The sequence below is a fragment of the Tachypleus tridentatus genome, chromosome 13, assembly GCF_004210375.1.
Source record: "Tachypleus tridentatus isolate NWPU-2018 chromosome 13, ASM421037v1, whole genome shotgun sequence".
Lineage (NCBI taxonomy): Eukaryota > Metazoa > Arthropoda > Merostomata > Xiphosura > Limulidae > Tachypleus > Tachypleus tridentatus.
Window position 1 is genome coordinate 174765081 of NC_134837.1, and position 19782 is coordinate 174784862.

A 19782-nucleotide genomic window follows, 5' to 3' on the forward strand; every position below is an offset into this window, starting at 1 on the left:
ACAAGCCTATTTTACAGTCTGTGAGATGTGCAGTAAGACCTTGTATAGTTGTAGTTGTTTGAGTTGTTAAACAAGTTCTTATCAATAAGCCTATTTTACAGTCTGTGAGATGAGATGTACAGTAAGACCTTGTATAGTTGTAGTTGTAGGATTTGGCCATCCACTAAAATAAGTTCACTGTGTCAGAAAAAAGGCAATGATCTGGGGAGTTTAGCATAATATCAATCAAACCAGAAATTTAAGTTCAAAGGTGAATATACTAAATTAAGTAAAACAAGCAGACAAAAATTGGAAAAAAACACAGGTTACAAGAATAATTCTTTGATTAGCAACATAAGCTACCATACCACAATAGAGTTTTCTGTATGAACAATCATACAATGATGTTGAAGAAAGAGAAGAAACTCAAAATAAATACATTGAATATCTCAACTTTCTGACACATTCATGTGAGAGGTTGCTACTTAAAAGATTTCATGAACCAGAACAATGTTGATTCTGGTTGGAACAAAAAACAACTGTGTAAGAGCCTGGGTGGAACAAGACAAGGCAAAAAAACATCCAAAGAACAAAGTGAGGGCTGCATCTATTGAAATTGAAGGAGCACAGGACCAACAATGAAATGTTCAAAGTCCTTCCCTCAACAGAAATTTGTCAAGAGAGATGAAAGCAATAAAAAAGTAAAAGATCCTGTGTGAGAGTAAGTTAGTGCAGGAAGTTATCCAGATGCAGCAATATCACCACAACAATACCCCAAGAAGATGCTCACAAAGGGGAAATGACTCTATGAATAAAAACCATGGGTCTGTAGGGTCCATTGTTGGAGATACATTAGTGTTTATCCCAAACAAATGAGGGATTCTAAGAAACCCAAGGCTCCTGTAAACAAAAAAAGGCCTCTTGTAGTAAGAGGATGAGAAGTGTAAAATCAGGTAGCCAGATATATCATTGCTCAAAAAAGATAAGCTGAACTCAGTTGAGACAAGAGGAGAAAAGACTCAAAGTACCAACCACACTGAGTATCTATGTGAAAGAAATGAAGGTAGAAGAGGTAAAAGATCCAAAAATTCACTAACAGAAGGAAAAATTCTGAACAAGGAATACCAATCTCAGGACTATGAATATGGTAAGCAAAGGCCCACACAATGCCAAAATATATAAAAGATGCTGCTACGAGATCAGAGGAAAGAGTAAAGATCAAGACAATGTGAGAAGAAAGGAGAAAGAACAGAAAACAAATGGAGGACATGCCAAGAAGGATGCTTAGGAAGGCATACAGGAAAGAGGAAAATAATTTGACCCCACGAGTCCCAAGAGCAAGGAACTCGAAGTGTGGGAAAACAGAGCATAAAAAAATGGAAGAGGCCAAAAAAAGAAGAGAATGAATGTCTATAAATGCACTAAGAAGTGTCTCAGATACAGGTGTAAAAGGTTCAATCCCCAGGGAATAGAGAAAAAGTACAGATGAAAGCATAAAAATCAAAACAATAGAGTCACAAATTTGAGGGGGATGAGGCATTTGGGTATGAGAATGTATCCTATTAGCTAAAGCAAGCAGCATAAAATTAACAACGGGCAAGAATAAAAGATAAACCCAAGGTTAATGGATCAGAAAGTGAGAACATAAAAAAAAACAAGAAATGCTGGCATAAAGAGATCGAAAGAAACAGACTTGAGAATGAAATCCAAATGGAAAGTAATACTCAAAGCAAATGAGTTGAAGGTTGTAGTGTAATAGATCATTCCTGACTGAGAAGAAAGAAATAAAGGTTGTTAACTGTTAAAGTTGTTGCAGTCACTGGTCAATGTCTTGTGGTTACCACATGCTTAATGAGCCTCCTATTCTTACTTATTTGACTGTGTTTCTTTGATAGTAATACCATACTGATCGTATTAGATTCAATCTAAGACTGTTTAAAATAACTGCAAATATCAGGTTTTTAAATTTACTGGTACTTTCACTCACTTTAAACTATTGCAGATTATGGTACAATGTAAAGCAGCTACACATTCTATATTTTAATTAACAAGGGTGAAACAGCTGCACAAATGATATAGTTGTTAATAATAACATTTTCTCTAGATTATGGCTAGCCTCAAAATATTAAAAGTTGCAGAAAATAAACATTTAAGGGTGTTGTTTAACCTTCATCACGTATACATAACAAGAGTAAAGTTAGTATTCCAAAGACAGGTCTTTTGTTTTCAACAAGACTTCTATTTATAAGATGTTTAACACATAAATAACTTACTGTTTCTAAGAAGCTCTTGCAAGCTGTTCATTTTTTGTTTGGATGTCTTTTCTAAATTTTTCAACTCTTCTTGGTGATTTTGTTGAATTTCTTCTAATTGCTGCTGAAAACATTTCTTAAGATGGTTAATTTCATCCTGATGCACTTCTTCTAACCTGAATTTTTCTACACTCCATTTAGTCTTTAAGTGTTCTTCCAAATTATGATGACTATTTTGGTATTTTATCTGTAACTGTTCTTTAACTGATTTACTTATGGTATTTATTCTATTTTCTATTTCTGTACATTTATCTTTGACTGACTCCTTCAAACATTTATATTTTTCTAAAAGTTGTTCATGAAACTTTCCTATTTCTTGTTTCAACTGCTCATCACATTTTTGTATGACCTTTTGCTTTTCACCACTTATGATGCTCTTACATTCCTCTTGAAATTTTAATAATTCGAAACTATTTATATCATTCAATGACTGCTTTTCATATTCAGCATGCTCTGACTTTTCTTCACAAAAGAACTTAAGATTATTTATTATATTTTCAAGAACTTTTTCACTGATCATTTTCAGTTTATTTGTTTCTTCAATATGTGCTTTATTTGCTTCTTGTGTTTAAACTCTCTGTTAAAGTTTTCTTTCATTGCTTCAATTTCTTCAGCATGAAGTTTCTGAAGTTCAGATTTTTCAACTTCCCAGTGTCTCCTCATATCTTCTGCCAATCTCTGAAACTGTTCTTGGTGAGCCATCTCTACAGCAGATACATCATTCTGGAACTTACTGTTTAATTGACTTACTTCATCTTGGTGACTGATATTCAGTGTATGAGAGACAAACTTCAGCTTCTTTTCAAAGTCTTGCTGCAAACATTTGATACTTTGTTTATTTTTCTTTTGAAAAAGATTTCTTACAGAACTAAAGCCATTTTTACGAGTTTTTGTTAAAGAAATATGTTTTGGTAATCATCATTTAACTGTTTACTCAAACTTTCTAGATTTTCAATTTGTTCTTTTTTAAAGCCTGAAGTTCATCGTAATGTAATTTTTTAAAGTTTGTTTCTCATCAGCATGCAACTCTTTCAATATTTCAATTTTCTGCTGATATGAATTTTCTATCTTTTTCTATCTTCACCTTTACTGTTTCAAATTGGTATTTTAAATATTTTTCCATTTCACAAATTTTAGTCTTGTATCTCTGTTCTATATCACTTTTTTCTTCCTCAAACTTTTGTTTGAGGTCAAATTCTAGTTCTTTCATTTTCTGCATAAATTCTTTGCTGATATTTTGGCACTCTTCATCCATTTTGTTTTCCAAATGTTTTCTGCATTTTTTAACTGCTGTTCATTAATTATTTCATTTTGAGCAGTTTGTTTCACTAATACAGCATTTATGAAGTCAGATGTTACTGTTTTACTTTCTTCTACATGCTGTCTGAAGGATGATGCAATTTCCGAGATAGTATCAATGATACATAATAATAAACAATATCACATGAAAAGACAGTAGTAAAGAATACAATTTTTAATATATACACATCTGCACATAGCTTGATTCATGGTATTGCCTGAATTAAAAAATTACCTGATAAAAATTATTTTTTGTATTTCCTTCATGCAGAATTTATTTGTTCACATTGGCATGCTAAAACTTTTAACAAAACATGACAGCTCATTCAAATAAGTTATAAAAATACAGAATGTAAATTTGAATTATTTACCAAATTTAATTGGGATACCACTTAAATTTCTTAAACACACTCTTCTAAGTGCTTTTAAATCATTTCACTGGGACATCATCCACTTAAAAATAAAAGGAGTTAATGAGATTACACAGAAAATACTGATACATTTTACAACCTGAATTTGTTCTAATCCCTCTATCATAACAAAATAGATAAAACAATGAAACTAAAGCTGTTTCAGTATGATCCAATCCAGAAGTTTAATCAATTTAGTTTTAAACTCATTATAAGATGGGATATTTGTATTAGCATCTCTACTTCTGGAGTTTTTCAATGTACTGAATGTTTAATCAATTTAGTTTTAAATTCATTATAAGATGGGATATTTGTATTAGCATCTCTACTTCTGGAGTTTTTCAATGTACTGAATGTTTTCTACTGGTTTAAATGTGAATATTTTCTCTTCAGTTTGACTTAACTGATAGCCAAGACAGCAGTTCTGTATTTGGTTTTAAATGTTTTCTGCAATTCTTTTTTTTTTTTCACCAGAATGAATATAAATATAGTATTTCAGTTTAAAAACAACTTCTTATTCACAATCAGTATGGTTGTCCAAGGTTACAGTCGAGCTTAAAACGAGATTTTGGTCTACTTAATGACAGAAACATTTACAAACTTTACTATTTGAAAGTCATGTTCAGTCAGAATTTCCTTAGAAATGGAGAGCATTGTTTAACAATTAGAAATTGCTGACCACAGTTTTTGTTCTATAGCCTATAAGCTGTAAGACTTTTTACAACAGATCAAGCAATTCACATATGTAACTCATAACTTAGACAATTTTTTACTAAATCTACAGATACATTTGTAGGAGTACACTCTTTATCAAAGTTTCCTCAAACAGGATGTTTACTATACAGGGTGTCCAAAAAATAAATTAATATTTTTTTTTGACAAATATAGTGTTACTGGGAATTTGTACCTGCACATGCTGCAAGAGTTCTTTATTCCACAACTCCAAAAAACATCTGGTTTGTTACAAAGATATACCTTTCAACAGGATGGAACACCATCTCACTCTGCTTGAATTATTAAAGTTTTTAAATCAAACTTTTTCAGTGTTGGGTTGGTAGAAGAGAACCTATCAAATAGCCCTCTTGGACACCCAAGTTAACCCCTTTAAATTTTCATTTTTGAAGTTTTTTTGAAAACAAAAGTCTACCATAACAAATCAAAAGACCTTGAAGAACTGAAACATCAGATATTTGAAGTTATCTTATCCATCCCTACTGTTGTGTTGGAAAATGTTTTCTCAGAATTTGAATGCAGAAGTAGATTAATTATAGAAAATGATGGAAGACTTGTAGAAGTCCATTAATAATTAAAACTAAAATTTACAAGCCTACTTCTTATCTTTATACTCAATTATTGTTGTTATCTCAAATAACAATAAAGTCACTCAACCATTTTTTTGGTATATTCATTTTCAGATACCCTGTATATGTATTTCTTAAGAGTATTTTTTTGTTTATGTCAAAACTGTATAAAACTGCTTATTAATATCTAAAGAATGACTACAATTGCTCTAAATTTTATCTCTAAACAATATTCTGTATGTAATGGCAGTTTATTTTAGTCTCCATAAAAAATACGTTCTTTTTATGTTAGCTATGTGCACCTGCCTAACTACTATTTGTAGCTTTAGTTTGAAAGAAACTTCAGCCAGTTCCTTTGTCTGGATTTGTGTTCTATTATTTCAGCAAGAAAGGAACTTTGTCTATAAACCGGTTCCTGGAATACAATGTCAATTTAGTTTTAACAGTTATCACAATAATTATATAGAATCTGTGCTGCACCAAGTACTCAGGAAGGAACACCACTTCACTTTCAGAATTACGAGATAGTAGACCTCCATCCATGAATAATATAGAAAATCAACATTGACCAAAGAGAAGGGTTATGCCCCCCACCAGAAAGCTTCATGTAAATTATCAACCAAAATTACCAATGGCGGTACACATTCATGCAAATACTGAAGAAGCAGAAACAATGCTTCAGCTGGCCAATATGGTGCAACCAAGAGAACATGACAGAGAGTAGAATGAATCATTGTCAGAACCCAGGGCAATAGCCAACTTTAGGGAAAGACATACAGCTGTAATCCTTTTCAGTCCTGAATGAATGTATCTACTGCCAGTGTTTTCAATGAGTAACAAATGCATCGATTGTTGGAGACCTGAAATAAGAGCAAATCTACTCAAAATACCTCATGATGTATCACCTGTTTTGTTAGAAGTAGTTGGTTGGGTTGAGATAATTGATCTGCAACTAAATTTGCCACTCTGGGAACATGACAAGCTAAAAACCAGTAGAGAAGATCCAAAGTATGAAAACAATAGTTTCAAGAATGTGTGCCTACTAGACAAGAAATCTGAGATACCACATCATAGAATTGTCAGAATGTACCATTATAATTTTTCCCTTCAAGAAAGAGAAAGACTTTGAAACAATGCCCAGTGTACTGCAAGGAGATCAATAATGTTTATATGGAAGGTAGACACATCTTCTGTCCAAGTACCCTGGAGGTTCTGACCTTGAAGATAAGCTGCCCTATTACTGAAGAAATGCATCTATGAACAGATGGATCTTAGGACGAGGTGGTGGAATGGATGCTCTAATGTTGTTGTGATCCAACCACCATTTGTAATCAATGATGTTGCTCTTGGGTAATGACATGGGATGATCCAAAGGATCAGAATGCATGACCCACTGGCAGTGCAGTAACTACTGAAGGGATCTCATATGTGTCTATCTCAAAGGAATGATAGACTTGAGGTATACCCACATTCCCAAAAGTGAGAGAACCATCTCTGTAGTAAGAGAAGAAAACATAAGTAAAAGCCTGATGGTTCTTTCCATGGCTTGAAGGCTCACAGGAGTTGGTTGTGTATGACTTAAGTAACCATTGAAAACACATCCAAATGCACAAAATATTGTGTGAGTGACCAAACAGATTTCTCTAGTCTAATAAAGAAGCCTGCTTCTGTGGCTTCTGAAAGGAGAATCTGAGATTGTTGTTAAGCTAATTGAAGGGATGAAGCCAAAAGGAGCCAGATGTGAATATTATGAAGTGTGCACAGCCCCAAGTAATGCAGGTGATGAGAAAATGCTCAAACAACACTGCAGAAGACAGAAGGTGCTGATGCAAGACCAAAAGGTAGAGCCCTAAACTGCAGCATCTGACCTTTGTGCATGAACCTGAGAAACCTCTGAGAAAATTCTATTGGTAACATCGAACTTGGTCATCCAGAACCATGGCACAGAATTACCAGAGGTTGAGAAAAGATTTCATTGCAAAATCTAAAAATTGGTTGAATGCTAATCTCCTACCTTCATGAGTACAATAAATAAATGGGAATAAAATCCCAGAAAAACAGGATCAAATCTCCACTAACCTTTGGATTAACAACTCTCTTATGGCTTGGGAACAAAACTCCACTTATTGTGGATCTATTGGACATAAATAGGTAACAGTTTGAGCCCACAAAATTAAGAGTACCCATGGATCCCTGGTGAAAGAACTCCAGATGTCCAGAAAGTAATTTAATCATGCTCACACTACTCTCTCACCCACAGGGTAGTCACTAAAGCCACTGTAATTGGTCCACCCAAATTAAAGATCCTTGAGAATATGAACAGATCCTAATATGGGAACAAACAGTTCTGGGAACCAAAGAAAGAGGTCAGAAAACCCTACAGGCCAATACTCCCAAATTAGCACCAGAAAAGCAGGAAGCCAATAACAATAAATAAGAATGTGAGCAGGCTGTATAAATTTGGGCTTCTAATATCTCTGGAATTCCAGCAAATAACATGGGATGAATAAAAGGAGTTTTCTGTAGTTCCCTGAAGACAGAAAATGGTGAATGAATAGTTTCTAACATGTTTGTACAAAATAAATTTCAACAACAAACTAACAAAGAAACCAAAGAAAGAACTGAAGAAGACAACCTGACTCATGTAGGTGTCAGCAAAATCCACAACTTGCCCTCAAATTGCTGAGGGGAATGTTGATATGCTTCAGACAAAAGTTGGATTGAGGATAAATACCTTAGGACAGTATGATAATAAGATAAACAGGAAGAAAATGTGATCTGTTTAAAGTGATCTCAGGATTCAATCTAAACCCTTACAGGTCCAAAAAGGGGTCCATCCATTGAGAATTTAAACAGGTATTCTCATGGAGGTGATAAGCCAAAGTATGCTGATCCCATAGATGTGGGGGTCAAGGCACAGCTATTCCATTGCATAACAGAGCAGCAAATCTCCCAGTATAAACAGCAATATTAGGAGAAGGGGGAAAAAAACAAGACATCACTTGCTGTCCTTTCTGCTAATAAGGAAGGAGTAGAGTCAAATACAATAGGAGAAACCCCCAAAACCTCACAAACCCAAGTAACCAACTGAAGGAAAGATGCTGGAGACAACTGATCAAAATGATCCCCTGTTAAGGCTGACTAAGTAAAAGAATAAATCAGAAGTAGCAACTCTAAATTCTTGCCATTTGTTCCCTGGTTACTTGCAAAAGCCACCTCAGAACTATTCAGAGAAACACCCTCAGTCCACATATGTCTTCATCTCACAAAGGATTATATCACATACAGCTTCAACTGAGTGTTGATAAACACCAGATAGCAAAGGGTGAAGGGAAGGGATCTGGTTGATCTCTGTAGTAGAAACATTAAATTGAAAATTCATACCCACTGGTAATATTTTATAAATTAATTTATGAACATAAGTAAAAAATAATAATCATAGAGTGTCAATAATGTTCAAAATCACAACATAAGTTGTGAATAATCATAACACTCCTGTTGATAGAAACCTGTGATGAATGCTTTGTTAAGAAAAAGTGATTAACATTATCTGAATGAGGTACTTATATACAGTATCTGGAGAATTTGCGAAGAGCATTCAAATTTGAGTGGGATATAAAAGGCTACAGCAAGTATTTTCAATGCTTAGATGGGAAAAGAGTGAAAACCCTGGAGATTGAGAAATAGCTACAGTTACGACAGAAAGTGTTCGTACCCCTGCATCGTGAGTAGTTTTTTTCCTCATAACTTAAACAGTGTCATGATTAGGATAATGAAAGTACAGTATATTATATATATTATACTAACACGCATCTACATAAATTTTATGTAAATTGAATGACTAATAAACTGTTTATAAACAAATAACCAAACATAGGAGGGGCAGAAAATGTTTGTGCATCTACTTTAATGGTCAGTTTTGTAGCCTTTCAGGTGAATTACTTGACGCAACCTCTCCTCCTAGCCCTCCATGATTGTTTGACAGTACTTGACTGGTATTTTCCTCCATTCTTCTTTACAGAAGGCCTTCAACTTTAGCAAGTTTTTCGGATGATGCTGATGAACCCTGGAATTCAACTCATGCCAAATGTTTTCAATTGGGTTAAGATCGGGTGACTGTGATGGCCACTCCAGAATGCTTATATGGTTCCTCTACAACAAGGATTGCACATATTTCGATGTGTGCTCAGGGTCACTGTCATGCTGGAAGATCCAACGACACCCAAGCCGCAAGTTCCGAGCATCATTCTTGATACAAGTGCCTAATATATCAACGTACTCTTCTTTTCTCATGATTCCGTTGATGCGGTTAAGGCTGCTTACACCAGAAGAGCTGAAGGAACCCCATGGCATGATCAAGACACCTCCGTGTTTAACTGTAGGGATGGTGCTCTTTAGAAGATTTCATTCCCCCTTCTTACGGAAATTATAGCGAATATCATTGTGGCCGAAAAGCTCGATTTTAGTCTCGTCTGACCAAAGAATATTCTTCCAATAAGTAAAGGGTTTATCTACATGCTTTCTTGCATACCTCAATCATACATCTAAATGAACAGGCTTTAAATATGGAGTTCTATGAGCATGGCATGCTTTGAACACAGAAGAGCGTAACATGTTCGTAACTGTAGAGGTGCTTACTTCAACCCAAGTTTCCTTACCAGTTTCTGTATGTCATTATGTGTGAAACGAGGGTTCCTACTAACTTCTCTGAGAACCTTCCTCTTGGTTTTCTCTGGAATTTTGTGGGGCGTCCAGAACGAGGGAGGTTAGCAGTTGATCCTATAAACTTAAACTTGGCAATTATGCTTTGAACAGTAGATTTTGGCACATCAAGTTATGTAGCAATACCAGAAAGAAACACAAGACTTGTATTTTACAATAATTTGGTTTATTTTATATCACTGGACAGTTTCTTGTTTGCCATGATGACCAAGCAGATAATGACGGAGACAGCGCTAAATTGCCGAAAATACATTTTGTGCCGGCTAAATTCCAGTAATTATGAACCAAGTGTCTAGTTCTGGAATGGTACAATGTAGTTTATTCAGCAAAATAAACAAAATTTTTATGGAAATATCAATTTTTTCACACTTTCTGAACTGTATGAACACTTTCTGCTCCTCCTATTTTTGGTTATTTGTTTATAAACAATTTATTTGTTGTTTTATTTCAATAAAGATTTATGTAGATGTGTGTTAGTATAATATTTATAATATATTATACTTCTATTTGCCTACTCATGATGGTTTTTAAGTTATGAGCAAAAAAACCACTCAGGACGCAGGGTACCTAACACTTTCTGTCAAAATGTTTTATGCACTGAAGTCATATTCCTCAGATTTACCGTTAACTGGGTAGCCAACTTCTCTTGTTGTGGAAACTGTCTGCTTTGAGTAACATATTCTTCTCTCAACTTTAATACTTCTTGTCTTAGAGCTTCTTGGATGAGCAACTGATCACAGCCTGAAGTCTCCTTTTCTTGCTTTAACTGAGTCAATTGATTCATGTGGGCTTCATGGGTCATACGTAATTGTTCATTTAGCTTGTACACCTCTTTCTGTATATGTTCGTTTTAACTGAATATTCATTCCTTTCTCCTTCCAATGACTTAATTTCATCTTGCAGTTCAAGCTGTGTTTGAAAGACCATATTTACATCACTACAATTAATCTGTGCTTAAATATTTTATCAACATCAATAATGATACTAAAAAATATAGTAATATTATAAAATATAGTAATATTACAAAGCTGCTGAATGAATCAAACACACACACACATCTTTGAAGATTGAAAAATTTAATTTCAAAACTGTTTAAAAGTTACAGGATATTAAATTTACAGTTTTTTTAGAACAGTGAAGTTACAACTTTTCTCATTTTGAGTATGCTGCAAAAACCATAAAAAATTAACAGAATTTAAAATTTAACTTTCAGAATATAACCTAACTATCCCAAACTTAAATACATAATTGTTAATGAGTATACGATTTCAACTGCTGCAAATGTATCTTGATCATATGACCAGTAACAAAATCAAGAAAGTGTAAACATAGACACTTATTGTTAACCATTTTTGTCACTTATGAAAATGGCTTACTTTTGTCGTATTCTCAGGAGAAATACACCACAACAAGTAAGAACCAAAGCCAGAATTGGAAACATTGGAAGAGTTGATATAAGTTAAAGTTGATACAAAAGGAAGAAGTTGGATACAGACAAATCTCATTACTACAAAAAAAAGGGAATGTTTCCTCTGTGCCTAGTTACGCACATGGCCAATATACCAGATAATATTAAAAAGTAATTAATAATTCTTCTTCTATACTCACCACTTAGAGAAGCAGATATACCTGCACTAGCTAGCACTGACCATTTGTAACAAATACTGAAAGGAATTAGAACCATAAACATTTGGATACAACCTTTAAAAAATCCTAAAATACAACTACTAGAATATACCTATATGTTACTGAGAATTGAAACTCTAATTACATTTCTTCTGTACAAGAACGTATTAATAAAACTTTTGTATGTTGTTTTCATGCTGTAAATCTATATAAATTACTTTCTCCACTTTATGATAATGGGATGACTTCTTATTCCTTATTGTTTCTTACAGTCCAATCGTCGGAGTTCTCCTGTTACATATTATGGTTTCAAAAATATGTTGGAAATTTTAATTTAGAACTTAAATAAATATTAATATGTATCAAATTTATGATACTTGCCAACAAGACATACACACAATTTTCTTTGTTAACACAAATATACATTTATATAAAAAAACAATACAATTTAAAATAATGATGATTACAAATAGTGAATACAAATAATTATTTGTATACAAAAATTTTACAAACTCACAAACAATATTCAGTCTTCTATGTGGTCTGGAACTGAATATTTTATTGACAGCCTTAAACTGCTTTATATGTAAATATCAAATATATATAAATAAACAACAAACAAAACAGCCATAATTGTAGTTAGGTCATCTGTGAAAAAACTTAATATATTACCTGAAATGAAAACAGAAAAAATGCAAATTTCAATGTAAAAAAGAGACTGTTGGAAATAATAGCCAGTTATGAAGTTGTATAAACTATCTTGAGTTACACTTACAATTAAGATTTAATTAATCAATCAGTATAAATAGTTGTTTATAACTTTCAACTGATCTTATTTCCATACAGTACTTAATAATAAGATCTTTATGGGAGTGTAATTTAGGCTAATGCAGTGAGTTATGTGGAATCTTTAATAATATACTATGTTCAAGTAGAGCTGCATTAGTATCAGAAAAATTGAATACAGAAACTTAACAACAGAACATTCTATAAGATATTTGTATTATAAAGTAGTACAGAATCTCTTAGTAACTGAGTTCATGAAAGAAAAAAAACTGGGTTCAAAATAACTACGAACAAACAATTCTTATTAATTCACTAACACAAATATTGCTTGTGTATACTTGCCCAAAGAACAATAAACAGTCTCTTCTACAAAAATAAGTATCATCATTTTATTGAGCTTAAACTATCTACCAGACTGTTTAAACTCAATATTTCTCACATTACAGGCAACATCAGATTCATCCAGAGGCCCATTACACCATGAGCAGAATAGGTGTGAGCTCAATACAATGGTAAGGAGAAAGATAATTTAAACAACATCAAATTACCTATCTGTATTTATATGTATATATATATATGAACACACACACACACACACAGAACAAATTATAAATTCAAAAACATACTATGTCAAATACTGATCAAGGTGTTTAAGACTGTTAAGGGAAATTATAAACGTAACAGTTGTCTTTAACTAAGACAACTTTATTTTTCTAACAGGGTAGTTGACCTTTTAAAAAGGATTGCCTTCAGATGTAGTATATGCAGTTAATGTAAGGAAGTTAAAGGGAAGACATTACATATCTGAATAATAAGGGATGGCTTTGAGTGTTTTGTTATTATTTTAGGGTTTAGTACAGTGGATAGGACAGTCTCAATATACTTGCATGTTCCTTGTTGTTTTTAAATTACATGTATTTATTTGTACACACAATATTTTTATCTCTCCCCTACTTCAGGCTTGTGTTCAAACTAGTAGATAATTTTAACTTTCAGCAAATAAAATTCAAAGTTGAACCATGGTTACACAGTGTGTTAAGTTTTTACCATTCTTGTGAACACTTATGACAAAGACAGCACAACCCTTAAACAAAGAACTTGATACACCATCCTAATTTTAAAAATTATCCATAAAAATAATTCAATATCATAATTGTATTAACACGCCTTTGAACACAGAAATTTACCACCAAAATACAGAACAACTATATAAACCCTATAATGAACACTTCAGAAACTTTTGACAAAGAAATGCAATAAAGAAAAACCCTTTCATAATGATTATACAAAATAAATTGTAATATAGCAGAAAATAAAAATTTCAGTCTCAATGCAAAAATGATTTAAATAATATATATTTAATGTATAGTTACAATGAAAAAATAATGTTTAAGAATGATACATAAAACTGCAAACAATGAAATGCAAAATAACCCTTGAATAACAACACAGGACATAAGAGGAAGCTATTCTTTAAATGAAAAAAAGGAAGATAAATTAGTAACTTCTTCTGCTCTATGACAAATCAAGTACAAATCAGCATTAGATCAAAAATTAAGCCTTTATACATAAAATTACTTCTAAAAAATTTAATAGTATATATAAAATAACACTTAATAATACATACTAAACAAATTAATCTTTTCAAGAAATTCAGTAATAACATAATGATTATAATAAAAAAAATTTTAAGACATATGTACTGAAATTGGTATGTTTACATTATGAAACCAAATAAATCAAACCCACTAGCCAGCCACTGCAAATGATGTATAATTTAATCAATTACTCATTCTTAAATACCAAGAACAATATATCAGAGAAGAAAAAGCAAATAATAAAAAAAGAAAATACCATGATGCTTAAATATTACTCAATTAAATATATATATATGTTTATATATATAGGGAGTGAACTAAAGAAGTTGCCCCTTTTAAAATGTTGTTAATTTGTTATATCTTTTAATAAATAATAGGAAAATGTGTAAAAAACTATGTTTTTAAAATGTGCTAGATAAGATTTGTTCAAATATATCAAATCCTAATTTTTACATGACTTTTGTAAATACCTGAACTTTTTATGATTTTTGTTACATTTTATCATAAGTGATGTGCACCTGCTACAGTTTCTTAGATATTCTTATTCCTAGTAGCCTACAGTTGTTAAAATTAGGATTTAAGATTGTATTTGAACAGATCTCATCAAGTGTGTTCTAAAAACGTATGTTTTAAATATTTTTCTGTTATCTAATAAAAGATATAACAAATTAAAAAGGACACTTTTTTTTTGTCCACCTCCTGCACATGGGCAAAATTTATACTAACCTAAGCAGCAGAAATGAGGTCTAACTTTCATCACTCACACTTCATATCCAACATCACACCCTCTATTGTGGAAGTGGATCACCACTTGGCTGCTGTGGTGTCTCTTATTATTTATTCTTATTATTATGCATTACATTAATGTAACAATGAACATCATATTAAGTTCACAAATCTTATTTGATATGCTGGCCACTTCCCAGAATATTGTATCTTTGAGGCCCTATGACATATGTATAATTTCAGACAGTCCCATAAACAGAAGTTAACTGATGTCAGGCCCATTGAACGAGTTCGCAACTCACAAGAAGAGAAATGTGAAATTATTCTGCCTTCAACAGGTTCCTGCAAGATATGTTCCAACTAGTTACCAATAGGTGGAGAATCACCATTCTGCATGTAAACAATAATTTCCATCACATTCTGTCAATGAAACTAACATTTGTTATGTTCATTTCACAGTACCCTGCAGCATGAAATATACACGTTTGCATTTCACATGTTGATGGGTATTAGAAATGTTATGATCTAGTAATAAAGTCAGCTGTAAAAAACCACACCACCCTGTAACCTTAGTATGATGAAGATGTTTAGAAAATGTTATATATGGATTAGTTTCCAACCAGATAATACAGTTGGATGAGTGAAACGTGCTACATCAGTCAATACTACATTGGCAGGAAAATGTTCAACAACTCCCAGTCTTTTATATAATTAACAATGGTTAAATTAATTTTTTTAAAAATCTTTAAACATAATTCATCATGTCAGGAAACATTTCAAAGTTGACTGAAGAGCTCATTGAACAGTTGAAGTTGCCAAATCCTGACACAGGGTAACAAAACATCCATTACTGCATCCATATGTACTTGAGCTGACTTTTTCAGACCTCAGCAACAGCTTCAGCTAACTAGGTGTTGATGAGCTCTATATGGTTTATAAATCCAACCTATCTCCTTGTATTTCTTTTGTAATTACACAACAACACTGGAATAAAGCCCTCTGCAGATGTTATGCACTCTGCTATTCCCTCAGTACTGCTTTAATGTTGTAGCCTATAGTGTAATTACACTTTACTTGCTCACCTATCTGCAAACTTGTCAATTTCATGTTGGTTAAATGAACTACACTGCAATCAAATGAGCCATTTATACCAATCAGAAATAAATCAAAGTGGCCTTCCTTTCACATGATACCCATTAGAACCCTGTACAATTTCAACTTCCTATACCATGCTATTTGTGAGAAATAATGTGCTGAGCTGTGGCCCTTTCTTTGTAATCACCTTGTACTCCAATGAATGACTTTTACATGCACACTTAGTTTGGATCACTCATAAAAAACTTATGGCATTTTATGTATCTAGCTGCTGCTGTCTGCTTCATTAAACAAAAATAAAAGGAAATCTCAGTTAGAACAAACATGTCACTGAATTATATCAAGATTAAAATGTATTTTAACTGATTTCCACTAAAAGCTAGATGAAAGTATGAATTTATATTGTACAAAGCAGTGGTTCTCAACCTTTTCTGGCTTGCGGCACACTAGGACAATCTGAAAATTTTCACGGCACACCTAGAAAGCCTTAACGATGTTAAGGGTTATACGACAAGGGTTAAAGGCCTTAGAACGAAAGTCACGGCCAAAGCAAGCGATAATAATGTAATTGTGTATCATGTTTAAATGCACGTAAAACAAAAGAGTGAACTTAAAAAGCCTTAGAACGAAAATCACGGCCAAAGTAAGCGATATTAATGTCATCTACACATTGACAATACTATCGCTTGCTTTGGTCGTGATTTTCGTTCTAAGGCTTTTTAACGATTTTGTGGTATAGCAGAAAAATTTAACACTTTTTATTTTTACACGTTTTCAATGTGACGCTTGTGCCTGCTTCCGAGAGCAAATCAAATTGAAGCGAAGCTCTAACGTTGACAAACAAGTTCGCATTTGATCATCGACTGTAAGAAGCCTCTCTCTCTTTCTGGCTTTAATTTCAGTCAATGCCGAAAATCCAATTTCGCAAAACCACGAAGATGCAAATGAAAGCAGAAATTCAACTTTTGAACTGATTGCAGGATATGAATTTTTAATGGAGATCCAAAACTCATCCAAGCACTTTTCGAGAAACAATGACAAATAAAATTTGTCGTTTCGTAAATCATTGAGCTGTTCTTCCTCCTCAGTTGTAAGATTTGTTGTCTCGTTGATTCCGAATGGATAGGTCACCCAGTTATATTCATCGACAGCAAGTGACGGGAAGTAATGTTTTAGTGCGGACTGTAGATCGCTTAATGTGTTCAAAATTTGAGGGACATTCGTTAATGGAAGGAATACAATCAAGGACTCTTTTCGAGATCTTATTCTTCCACAGCGTCAACTTTTCATCGAAGGCCTTCGGTTTGGATGTTGCAGTAATAATGTTTTCAGATGGTCCTTGGAGACTTAAGTTCAGAGAATTTAATTTGTCAAACAAGTCGGAGAGAAAGTGAACCTTCAGCCAAAAGATCTCATCATGAAAAGAAAATTCAAAACCTGCTTCCTCAATCTCCAAGAAAGAAATTACTTCAATTTTTAGTTGGACAAGACGCTTTAACCCCTGTCCTTTCAAAAGCCACCGAACTTCAGTGTGATACAGTAGATTTTTGTAGTCTGAATCCATCGCCTCACAGAGAAGAGAGAAAAGTTGAGATTGAAGTGGCTGAGACTTGATGAAATTCACCACTTGAATAACTTGATTCATAACAGACTGCTAATCTTTCGGCAAAGATTTGGAGGCGAGCACCTTTGTGAATCATGCAGTGAACAATCCTAATGTTTGGATTTTGTTGGCGCATCAGAGTGACGAATCCCTCTTTTTTCCTTGTATTGAAGGACAGCCATCGGTGCAAACGCTGACACAGTTATTCCAATGCAATTTTAAGAGCAAAATGTTTTCATTCACCAACTCGAAAATGTCTTGGCCTTTCGCTGTACTTTTTAAATCTTTGCAAAATAAGTATTCGTTTATGATTTTTCCATCTTTTATGAATCGAACAAAAGTCAGAACTTGAGCTTTTCACTAACGTCAGAAGATTCATCAACATCAACAGACCATAGCAGACACAATTCATCTTCAGGAGCTTCCAAGTGTTCGCAAACTTGATCCTTCAAATCCAATGATAAGTCTACAATTCTGCGCGAAATTGTGTCATTGGACAGTGGAACTTACTTAACCTTTTTGGCGGCATCCGTTCCAAGCATAGTTTCAACAATGATTGCTAACGCTGGCACAATGACTGATTCGGCCTCCGTATGCACTTTCTTGCGTTTTGCCAACAATTGAGCAACCTTATAACTTGCAATCAATCCTTTTTCGGGCAGCTTCATGTATTTCACATCTTCCTTGATTGCTCATGTTGTTGACCCGCGAGATTCTCGAAGTAATCTTTTGGTTTATCCTTCACAGCTGAATGTTTTGTTTCCAAGTGTCTCTTCAGTTTGCTAGGAACAAGCGCCTCGTTCGATAAAGCTGCATTGCAGAGTAGGCAGAATGGTAATTGAAAATGTTCCGATTCCAAAGCGATAAAACCGTATTTGATGTATTCGTTTTTGTACTTTCGTTTGATTCCTGGTTTTTGATTCAACACATTCTCCTTTGCAGCACCATACTTATTTAAATATTTTTTCCATGGATAAATGATAAGCTAATTCATACACGAAAAGCACGAAGTTCTGCAGTTTATATAAAATTCCTACCTACAACGTAGTAGCTGTAGCTTACCGCAGAATGAGAACGTGTTCCCAGAAAGCAGTTTAATTGTTTGATGCATCATTTATGACGTACGAATCGCTTGTTGCGCCACAGTTAAACTAACAGTTGAGAATGAAATTTAAGTGTAAACTTCTCAGTGCTCGAGTTCAATGAAAACCATCGAATGTTTTGGAAGGTTTCAGAGTGTCTCTATACTACCTTTTATTAACTGATGTGTTCAACTTGCTTGTAAAATCCCAAGAAAGTTGAATGTGTTTCAAAAACACCGCGGCACACAGGTTGAGAATCACTGGTACAAAGAGATATAATATGTACTGATGTGAACTATTTTAATTAAATTTCATTATATATAAATAAGTTAAGTATCAGTTGGAATTTAAATCATCAACACAATCATCTGACAAAAATTTGACTGTTAAAATAAAGACAGAATATGATACGGAAAGAGGTCTGGGAAATATTACTAGGCCTAAACAAAAATTACGTATAATAAAAATTCACTATTAATTCACACCGTTATAGTTAAAGGAAAAAATGTATTGGTGAAACATACTGGGCTACTTTTTTCAAATTAATATAAATCAAACATAATTATGTGAATCACACATACTTACATTACAATTCTCAATGCCTTTTGCTTTTCGCCGCGTCTTTTGCTGCTTCCTTACAGCACGAGCCATCTTAACCTAATGTCTGGAACAGAGTAAACTTAAAACTCAATAAATCACTAAATTAAAAACATACAAGTTTAATAAAAGTTTTGGATTTGCAAAAACGTGAAAATGTGGGTAAAGCTTTTTATATTACTAACAGTTTTCTGATTTTCTGGAAATTATGTTATTATAGATAACTAAGAGTACTTACTAAAATGCCTGGCATGGCCAAACGCGTAAGGCGTGCAACTCATAATTCGCGGGTTCGCGCCCGCGTCGCGCTAAATATGCTCGTCCTCCCAGCTGTGGGGACGTATAATGCGACGGTCAATCCTACTATTCGTTGGTAAAAGAGTGGCCCAAGAGTTGGTGGTGGGTGGTGATGACTAGCTGCCTTCTCTCTAGTCTTACACTGCTAAATTAGGGACGGCTAGCACAGATATCTCTCGAGTAACTTTCTGCGAAATTCCAAAAAACAACAACACTTACTGAAACGTTCTATTTTGCTAAGCAATCGAATAACAATATCTCAGAATAGAATGATGCAATAAGTGTTGTAACCAATCAAATTTAGCTAGGAACTAGCGACACTTTACAAAAACGAAAAGAAAAATGAATA

The 19782-nt window shown here is 33.5% G+C and overlaps 1 long non-coding RNA gene across 2 annotated transcripts; it reads right to left on the reverse strand.

The window, feature by feature from the left end:
* Nucleotides 1-1932: 1932 nt before the first annotated feature.
* Nucleotides 1933-19612, reverse strand: LOC143239278 (uncharacterized). Of its 2 annotated transcripts, XR_013021101.1 has the most exons (4): nt 19375-19612; nt 19125-19203; nt 10646-10932; nt 1933-2352 (listed from the first exon to the last, which is right to left on the reverse strand). It is a non-coding gene; the product is annotated as an uncharacterized LOC143239278 (long non-coding RNA). The 2 variants fall into 2 exon arrangements; XR_013021100.1 differs by lacking the exons at nt 19125-19203; nt 19375-19612 and adding an exon at nt 14760-15303.
* Between the last annotated feature and the right edge of the window lie 170 nt (nt 19613-19782).